Below are 10,284 nucleotides of genomic sequence, written 5' to 3' on the forward strand. Positions count from 1 at the left end.
GCGCAGTGCCAACTTTTTTATTTATGGAAGAATTTAAACGAAATTTGATACATAGGCACTTGGGATAAAGGAAAATTTGGCTTTGCGCATGCGCAGTGCCAACTTTTTTATTTATGGAAAAATTTAAATGAAATGTGATACATAGGCACTTGGAATAAAGGAAAATCTAGCGCCAGTTTCAAAGTTTTATTTTGCGCATGCGCAGTGCCAACTTTTTTATCTATGGAACTATTTAAGTGAAATTTGATACTTAGGCGCTTGGAACAAAGGAAAATCTAACATTAGTTTTAAAATTGAGGTTTGCGCATGCGCAGTTCCAACTTTATTATTTAGAAAAGCATTGAAATGAAATTCTTCTCATAAACTGAAATTGAAGTAGCACGTCAATAATGGATTGCCCATGTGCAACGCTATCTTTCATATTTGTGGCCGGATTTTTACGATTTTAACAGATGTTGCATCTTACAAATGGGAAATGAATGCAAGTGGAAATGCGCTTTATGTAAATCGTTTACGATTACTTTTTAACTTGTTTCATCATACCTTACTCGATTATGTCCAATTATGACACAAAATTGACCACTCAGCCTCTCCAAGGTTTCAGTCTCAAATTTCCACTTTTATTTTATCCACAGAAAGGCGCATTGGAAATTACTTCAGTGTAGTTCCTATGCCAACAATGTTTCCTGACAAGTTCTGAAAAATATGTTGAAAGGGGGAAAGCGCCTTGTTACCAAAAATTTTCATGTTTTGCATGATAGACAACAAATCTCGTACTTGTTTTTAGACCCTACTTATTACTCGAATTATTCTCAAAGCTAAGAAAGGAAATAAGTGGACTCGTTTTCAACTTAGAAATTTTTCTTCAATCTCCAATGAATCGCAAAAAATTTAACGCAAATTATTGCTCTCGTTACAGAAGGAAGATCCGCAAATGATTCGAAATTAAAAAACGACCGAACTCTTACAAACATTCTGTCCAAGTAATCGAATCATTGATCGTTTTATTGTTTAATAGAAATTTTCTTCATTAAGCCCGAAAAAAAGCTAAACTTCAAACAAACTATATACATTATTAAATTCAGAATAAAAAGGACTTTAAGAATATGATTTCGGAATATAAGGGCCGTATTTAAAAAAATGAAGTTGATCATGTTCTGCAAAGACGAAACCGGATTAAAAATATTATAACAACACCACCTTACCGACCATTAAAAGTTTCCGTGGAGAAGTGTCATTGGTTTTACTCTATGTCAAACATTAACGCCAAAAAAAATCGTAAAATCCGATTTTTTAAAAACATTTCAAAAACAAACAAATTTTCAGAAATTTCTAACCACTATCTTCTTAGACCATTCTCCCATTTAATCAAATCTGTATCTCTTCCCGGTAATTTATTTTGTGAATGAGGACATTTCCGAAAATGTCTATAAACGTCAGTAATTAAAAAACCGTTCAATTTAGTCGTATTGTTCATATACAGTGTGTCTCCCGATTGTTTGGTGGTCTCTAGTAAGACAAAAAAGTGTTGAATTGATTTTTGAGCGTCTGAGAATCAGACCTGCTTGGTTGGAAACCCATTTGTAATATATTTTTAATTTCGAACAATCAAGGGTGTCTGATATTTTCAAAAAACTTTTTTGCATACCAGTAAAGTCTTTGGGTACGAGATACGTACAAATATTATTAAGAAAAGTTGTTTAGAATGAAAATCTGAGTAAACGTGCAAAATTTCAAAGTCCTAGGGATACTTTGATTTTTTTAATTGTTTTTATTTGTATTCTTTTAAGGAATCTGAAAAAATGTTACTTTAAGAACTGTTCAAAAGAGAATGTAATTAATGACCGTGTAGCAAATTTGAAGTCGATAGGAACAGTTCTTTATTTTTATCTAAAATATTTAATGTAGGTCAATTCCGACTTTTAATATCATCTTGCTGCACGATTGTTATACTTTATATTGAACATTTGTTCGGATTTTCTCACAAAATTTAGTTAAAAAATAAAAACAGTACATTATACATATAAAACGTATGAGCAATTAAACATACCCATAACTCCCATAGGTGCCAAAACATCAACGCTTTTGGCACAAAAAAATACTAGATCACATAGCGAGGGAACTTACCCTTAATATTTTTTCAAAATATAAACTAGGTATTAGCTTCACCATCGTCAAGATGAAACGATCGATTCGAGCACCAATATCAAACTAAACTATTATCCTTTAATGCAAAGGTAAGCCGTGATTTCATCGAATGACGAAACTAATGAGCCTGACTAATACGAGACTGATCTATTTATTCTATTTTGTGTTATTTCGTTTTGATATACATTCCACATATCGTGTTCATGGTAATGAAAATTACTAAAAACGGAAATATTGCCAATATTCGACGGTATTATTGCTAAATGGAGGCACGGTTTCAGGCAGTTCAGCTAATTTCACCTAGTACCTAGTTAGCCAAGGCGGTAGTGCCAATTTACCCTCAACTAACTTAATCAAAGATTTAAACACCTAAAATAAATTATTAATGGGACAATATCAGTGGTAACTCATTTTTTAAATATGTGAAAAACAATTAAATGTAAATAGGAATTCTGTACCTCATTATTTTAAACAGTGGTTTGATCATGAATGAATTTTACTAAAAAAGGCACTTGACAAACTTTACCAGATTGTTTATATATTGGAATAAAAAGCAGCAAATTGCTACTTAGACAAAATAAATAATTACATCGTATACTCTCTTAACACTAGAACCGCGGAAGCAGTCAATTTGACCGTTGCACGTCTTTTTTTATCTGCTTAACCTATTAGGCTTAATAACACTTTACGTTTACAGGTCTTTTACTTTTCGACAAGTTTGTAATGCTTTACACAAGTCAAAGACGGTTTTATTTAGGGAGTAAACTTCTGGAGCTTCTGCTTCTTTTTACGAGTATGTATCAATGATAAAAAAAATAATATAAGAATAACCATGTAGGTATTTTCGCCCGTTCAGTTTTTAGCGAACAGTGGAAAAAAATCCGAGGCAAAGTGAATCTCAATCAATATTATAAAAAATCAAAAATGAGCCCATATTTGCATAACAAACAGGGAATGAAGCCTAACTGAAAACCAAAATCACAAAACAAGTTGTAAATCAGCATATGCATGATGAAAGAGCACTTTTGAATTATTTAGATTTAGATATAGATGTATTTCCTTGTTTATATACAAACCTATTTGCAAACGTCAACATAGGTTATGATTATACATCATGTTTGTAATTTAAATATTCCTCATTAGTATAAAAGACATGCAGTAATAGATGTTGTCTTATTGCCCCTCTATACTTCTCAACATCCATATTTTTTATACTGTCAGGGAGACTGTTATAGAATTTAGTTGCCCAATAGTGAGGGTTGTTTTGGGATTTGCTGGTCCTGTAGTACCTTGAACGTATCTCATCACATCGTCTAGTGTCGTAAGAGTGAATTATATCACTCTCCTATGTCTCCTATGTGTACTAAACAAATGATAATTCTTTTTAATGTACATTAAACATTCAAACATAAACATACAAGGAACTGTCATAATTTTAGATGTTACAAAAGCTTGTTTACAGTCTGCTCTAAAGTATGTATTTGTAATGATACGCACTGCTCTTCTTTGGAGAGTAAAAATGTGAGTGCCTCCAAACAAGTATAGCATAGGAAATGAGAAAATGACACATCGCAAAGTATGCTGTCTTGCTGTTCCTAATGCGCTAAAATGTTGGTGAACTTAAATGGGAATAAGTTCATAAACTGAAACTCTAATATGGCGATAATATATAATCCAATTTACTCAAAAACAAAAGGACTTTCTCCCTTTTTAGTCCGTATAACTCAGAAATGTCCTCGAGATCCAGAGCGATCGACTTCGTAGTGGAAAATTCCCCTAGGGCAAGGTCAGTGTTCTTTGGTATGTGCAGTTTTTTTACGGGAAATGGAAAGCCCGAACACCGGTTGACAATTTAATGCTCAATGCGTTTCAGATTAAATAGTTTTAAACCCACGTTTCAGAAATCTTAGCATTCAATCGGATATTAATGGACTTCATAAATATAGGCGCTGTTTCGTAGAGTTTATCGCGAATTTATTTACACGGTTATTTTTATTCCACGACGACATGATGAATTATACGGCGCTTAACTTTGTTCAGAATAGAAACTTACGCAATTAAATTATTTAAACGATCTTTATGCTTAAGCTTTATTATTTTTTACTGTAACTTGGCGATTAAAAATTTTCGCAGGCGACTATCAGCAAGAGCGACTGATGGTCGTCTCTCTTTCAAACGGAACCAACGCTAGTTTCGTAACCAGCGTCCCCTTTTCACCAATCGCAAGACCCCATCCTTATCTAATATCATAGAGTAAATAATATTATTTACTCTATGCTAATATGTTGCACATCTTCTCTTTTTGGCTTAGTCTTTAAAAACCTTTGAATAAGGGGAAAAATGTGCTAAGCCATAGCCCTAACCTTTTGTATTGCCAGAATATATAGACAACTATACCTTATCCATACAGAAATTCCAACTTAGTCGTTCCTTCTTCCATGCTTAGTGACGCCCTTACCTAACAGGACCTTTATCTAACGCAATCTCGTCCTCGTCATCGACTACAATATGAAAGAAGAATGCAAAAAATTAATAATCATCTATTTTCCTTCAAAGCGCAGCAAACCTTCTTCCTTGCCACTCTGGTTTTGGTTCTTCCTATCCTTAACAAGCATCTAAACAACTAGCGTTTTATGCCACAATAATGTAGCCAATTTATCGTGGATAACTGACAGGTCGACCCAGGAATTCATGCACACCTACAAGTCGGTCTCAGCGGGGTCAGAAAAGGTGGAAAAGACCGGTTGCCAAAAAGTAATATAAGATGCCCCTCGTATTTTAAAGGGGAGACTTTTTCGAATATTTAACCAAACTTATCTACTATAGAGACGGTAAATATTAACTTGTATGTGGCAAATCATGGTAATATTGCAATTGTCTGGGAAAAGTGAATGCATGCAAGTAAAAATGCCGACTGAAATAAATTACCTACTGCTCAGCGTATTACAAATTTAAATGATAAATTTTCGTATACAAATAACTCGGCTCTGCTTCCGGCTGAATCCTTATATAGGGCCCGCAAGATTCCATTTGAAGATAAACAGATGTATGGCGCAGCTTAGATTTTCTAATCAAAAGACTTTGTGCGCTTATTTCTAAATAAATTGTCATATAAAGTGTATTTACTTTAGTATTGTTCTTTTAGCTGCTTTCATGAACTAGAATCAATAAACCAAGTTCTGTAGCTTTAGATACCCAGTTTACAGTGTTGTAAGAAGCAATTTCATTAAAAAAATCACAATATCCCCAAAAGACTTTAATGGACTTTATTGTGTCGACCCCTTCACACACTTTCGTTGGATATACAACTGCGATTATTAAAAAGCTTGTAAGTCAAGCTCTTTGTAATATATAAATAAAATTATTATTATTATTTGTTTATTATTTCACAATTAAATTGGGAATATTCCAAATTATGGGGCAATAATCGGTGTCAGCTTGTTTTAAGTATTATTTTGTATCTTAGACATTTACATATAACTGATTATTACCAATGCATTCATATTATGAATAGTTTTCGTTATTACTGCATATTTGTCAAATTCTCATTATTAATTTTCTAAGTTTGCAGTTACGAATATTAGGTTTGGAATTTTACAAGCACGTTTTAAACAATACTTACTTGTTTGTCACATACAGTGTGTAAAGCGATGGGGTATACAAGAGGGAATTTTTTGTTAAATATTGATTTATGAAAAAAATTTATTCTTCATGATATTTTTTGCTTGCTTTGAAAGTACCAATAACGTTTAGATAATCTAAAATTTATTTATAGAAATCTGGAAAAATAATAAAATTAATTTTTTTTATTGAAAGTTATTCTACATTATGATCAAAATAGCGTATAGGCGCGTACAGACCGAGTTTCCAACGCAAGCCAAGGCATATGTGGTTACAGATTTGGAGGTGTTGGGATTGGTGTGTACCGCGCAAACCACCGGTTTCCAACCGCTTCCAACGACGCTGTTGGCGTTCGATTGCGTTCGCTCGGTGAGCGGTACATCAAAGGGAAATTTGATGTGGTCTGGACACGATTTGTCGCGATTTTAGTTTTTAGTCGTTTGTCTGCCTTTTTAAAATGTCCACCATCTTCATTTTGAAGTTCCTCTAGTAAGTGACTGCCACTAGGTATACAAACTCCTATTTTTAAATGGCGTTGTTACCCACCAACGCCTAGGCCGTTTTTTCTTCTTTTTCTTTGAAATTAAAGAATTCATTATTAAAAACCCCGCACTCGCCAGCAGTAAATCGTCCTCGTCGCTTGACATTGTTTGACAGACCAGCAGCACCGGTTACCGAACCTTACCCAACACGGTCCCACCAAGTCCAACTCAAATCTTAAATTTTGGTGTGGACGAGGGCATTCCAATCGTTTCCAACGACAAACGCCAACGTCACATGTGCTTGGATTCGTTGGCTTGGCGTTGGAATCCGGTCTGTACTCGGCTTATTGCTATCAAACCACGAACAATCGAAACGTTATTGGTAGTTTGCAGTTATTACCTATTTTGAAAACAGTAAATGTCTACGCGTATACGCAAAATTCGGCTTTTGAAGCTTTTGTTAGAAATTTCTCCATTTTATTTTTAAACTATACTACCTACTTGTGTCTGAAAAATATCATGTTTTTCCAAACAAGAAGCGAAGAATTTGAATTTGTGTGGAGGATTGAAATTTAGGGTAACATAATAATAACTCAATTTCAAGGCAAAAATATTAAAGAACAAATTTGAAAAAAATGAGTTATTTAATTACGCATTGCTCGACTTACATTCATTGTCAACTGTGATACACTATTCCGTTGTTAAGATCTAGAGCGGCGTACGTCCTTTACGTTGTTTGTATTCATTTTCACCATAGCATTGAATAATAAATCTTTATTATTCAATGACCATAGTAAACTATGCGGGAATGAAAAAAGGAGTATAACAGTTCAAATTTTCAATTGAACGGAGCGAAAACGTAATTAGGAGACTAGTGTAATAGACGTAAGATACGCTGATCAATATTATAGAATATAGTAGGTGCATGTATCGAGGGATACCTTAACGGGGTGAAGCAACGTCATGTGCTGAACTGATCGCATACAGATACAGTATTCTAGCCTAAGGGTACGACGCGTCTTCAGTTGTATTATACGAGTATAACGCCTACGGGAAAATCTGAGAATTTTCTAAAATCATGCTGATAAGCATATACAATGTGTTTACGAATGTAAACCACTTTAATGCGCGCGGATTTTATGAAACAATAACCTACGTCAGCGGATGGGCGCAAATATTAATTTAATGCTAAACCGATAATGTACTTACACGTATAGTTTCAAATTAATTAAACCTAACAGTTACCTCTTCTCTCATCGTTGTTTTAATTTTAACCTAAATCTTTAGCGCAAGGAAAACACCTTCCCCCATGTTTCATATGACAGTAAAATGCAAAACTTCAGTGGTACCTACGTAAACTTTCATTTCCCCGAGAATTTATAATCAATTAGGTTTTCTGTGAAATGTATGTACATTTCGCATTAGCTTACGTAATCCCTTAATATGTGGGATTAGCTTCGCGTCGGTATTAAATTAATTTTTCCAGCAGCTGCGACGTCGCCCTTCTGGAATTTACCACGAAACTACTCAAAAAGATCATATCCTTGCTGCCGCCTAAATAAATTAACATCCCTTTATTATAATTTACGCGCGCCACACCGTAAAAAACCAAGACCTTAATATTAATGCGTCTTTACTCCAGGGAACAAAGTTCGCTAATTTGCGGTAAAATTGCACACATGTGTAGTCTGTTTTGTATATTATTACCGTTAAACTTTCCCAACGCTACACGGCTAATGTAGGTACAGGATACAATTGCTATAAAATGAAACAGTGCGACGACATTACTATAGTTAAAATGAAATTAGGTGACGCGAATGTGTCGCCGCGCGTTAGCTCTAATTTGAATTTCTGAGCTAAAGAAAGAGCGACGCCCTGTCAATTCAAGAATCTTGAATTCCTACCCGTAAAGGCGTAAATAAGAATAAATGAAATGAACCTTCTCTGCAATAAACTTTCTAGTTCATTAAAAATTCAGTGAAAACATTGGTATGCGAGACGACTCAGCGAAAAAATCTAATCACTGTTTGGTCTGTTTACTATACTACAAATCATAGTTAAGCTTATCCCGGGGGGTTTTGTGTTTACTGTTTCGTACATATATACGCAATTGTTCAAGCGTACTGCTTATATAACTTTAATACAGAATAACAATTCAGCACAAACATTGGCTTCCAAATGCGAATTAGGTAAATAAATCTAAAATTCCGATATGTAATTTGAATGCTTGTTTTCTAGCGTCTTGCCTTTCAGGTAAATAAAAGCTTTTCCGCGTTCACTTAGTCGGGTTGTTTCCATTAAGTAAAAGTCAACAGAAACCCCTAGGCTAGACGTCCCATGGACATTCTACAGGAAGTAAATGGCACCAATAATATAATATAATATTATAACTGGATCACGTTGGCCTTCAAAAATTTTTAGTTGTAATAGAATGACTTGTAAGCAATTTGTTCCATACTAAACAGAGATGGAAAAAACAACCTATAGGGACGGAAAGCACCCCAGGTATAAGCACAGTGTGAATCGTCCAGAGAAATCTAAACTTCTGCTCCCAGTCACGGATTTTGGGGGACTGGATTCATTTCTCAAACTGAATGGGAGCAGTTTCAATTAAAAATTAAAATTTATAAGAAAATACTCTTTAGGAACCATTAATGTTAACTTCATGCTTACATTTTTTGTGAAAGTACAAATTCTGCTAGCTGAGGGCATGCGCAGTAGTTATTTCACTTTTGAATTTCATGAAAACTTTCAACATGCAAAAAAGCAGACGAAGTGACCAATTTTAGGTTGTCGTTTGAAAAGTCATAAAAATTCAGAGCAAATCAGTTATACCTACCTATAATGAACATTAAAAGTCACTTCTGGCAACGCTTGTCTCTCCTATTTTAACAAATGAACTAAATTTTCAGCTTTCCTGTGCATATTCAGTTAACATCATTACATCAAACCACTTTTAATTGCTTTTACGACGGTAAGATATCAATATTGTCCGATTGTTTATATCTAAATTATATTTTATAGCTCGGTTTGATGATGACCACATTAGGGTGAAATCGATAGCCTAAGAAAAAATAAATAAACGTGTCAAAATATCGTGGTTCTACATACCCCATTAGCCCACACGTTTCACACTTAACAAAAGACGGAACATTACATACAACGAATGAAAATGGTAATATAAAGCAATCAAAAGTGGTCTAAAGGAAAAAAAACAATATACTATATTTTCTAAGTGGATTGATAAAGACACTAAACCTTCCCCATACTTCTTTTAATTATTTCAGATATTAGATTGAAGGCAACCTGAAATAATTAAAAAGAAGTATGGGGAAGGTTTAGTGTCTTTATCAATCCACTTAGTCAATATCACCCCGTTTTGAGCATTTATAAGATGGATAGCTACCAATACTATATTTTGTTAAAGCCACCTTTCCCCTCAAGTTTTTACTTCAAAAACCACGAGATGGGCTGTGTCAAACAGAATGCAGTACGAATTGTATCTGCGAATGTAGCACATCATTTTTAGTGTAATTTCTGCATAGTTCTTCTATTTTCACCCACAATATAGTTCTTAGTGCTAGATCGGTTTTAGCTAAAGGTCTGTTTGTTTACCTGAAATAATCGTAATCCAAAGTGGGAGCTACAACAACAAAATCCGACAAAACCTCGATAAAACTGAATACCGAAAGATCGAGATCTTTACGCATCCATCATTTTTTACAATACACTTTAAGGAGGTGATTCTGTTCCACCAGGTAAAACAATTTTTTCTATTTCGGTGTCACAATGATGATTTTGTACAACTGTTTTCGGCCGAAAACAGTTGTACAAAGACAGTGATTATAGTCGTTTTTTTTTGTAACTCATCTCTTAAGTTGGCAGTTACTAGTTAGTACAAGTAGGTACTTCGTTGGGTACTTCCATGTTTGAACTTCAAAATGTCAGTCTTACTACGCTGCCAACCTAAAACTTAACGGCATAAAAAGTGTTCCCAACATAAAACATGTTACTTCTAATGTTCCCTATAGTT

The sequence above is a fragment of the Photinus pyralis genome, unplaced genomic scaffold (genome assembly GCF_008802855.1).
Source record: "Photinus pyralis isolate 1611_PpyrPB1 unplaced genomic scaffold, Ppyr1.3 Ppyr1.4_LG2, whole genome shotgun sequence".
Classification (NCBI taxonomy): domain Eukaryota; kingdom Metazoa; phylum Arthropoda; class Insecta; order Coleoptera; family Lampyridae; genus Photinus; species Photinus pyralis.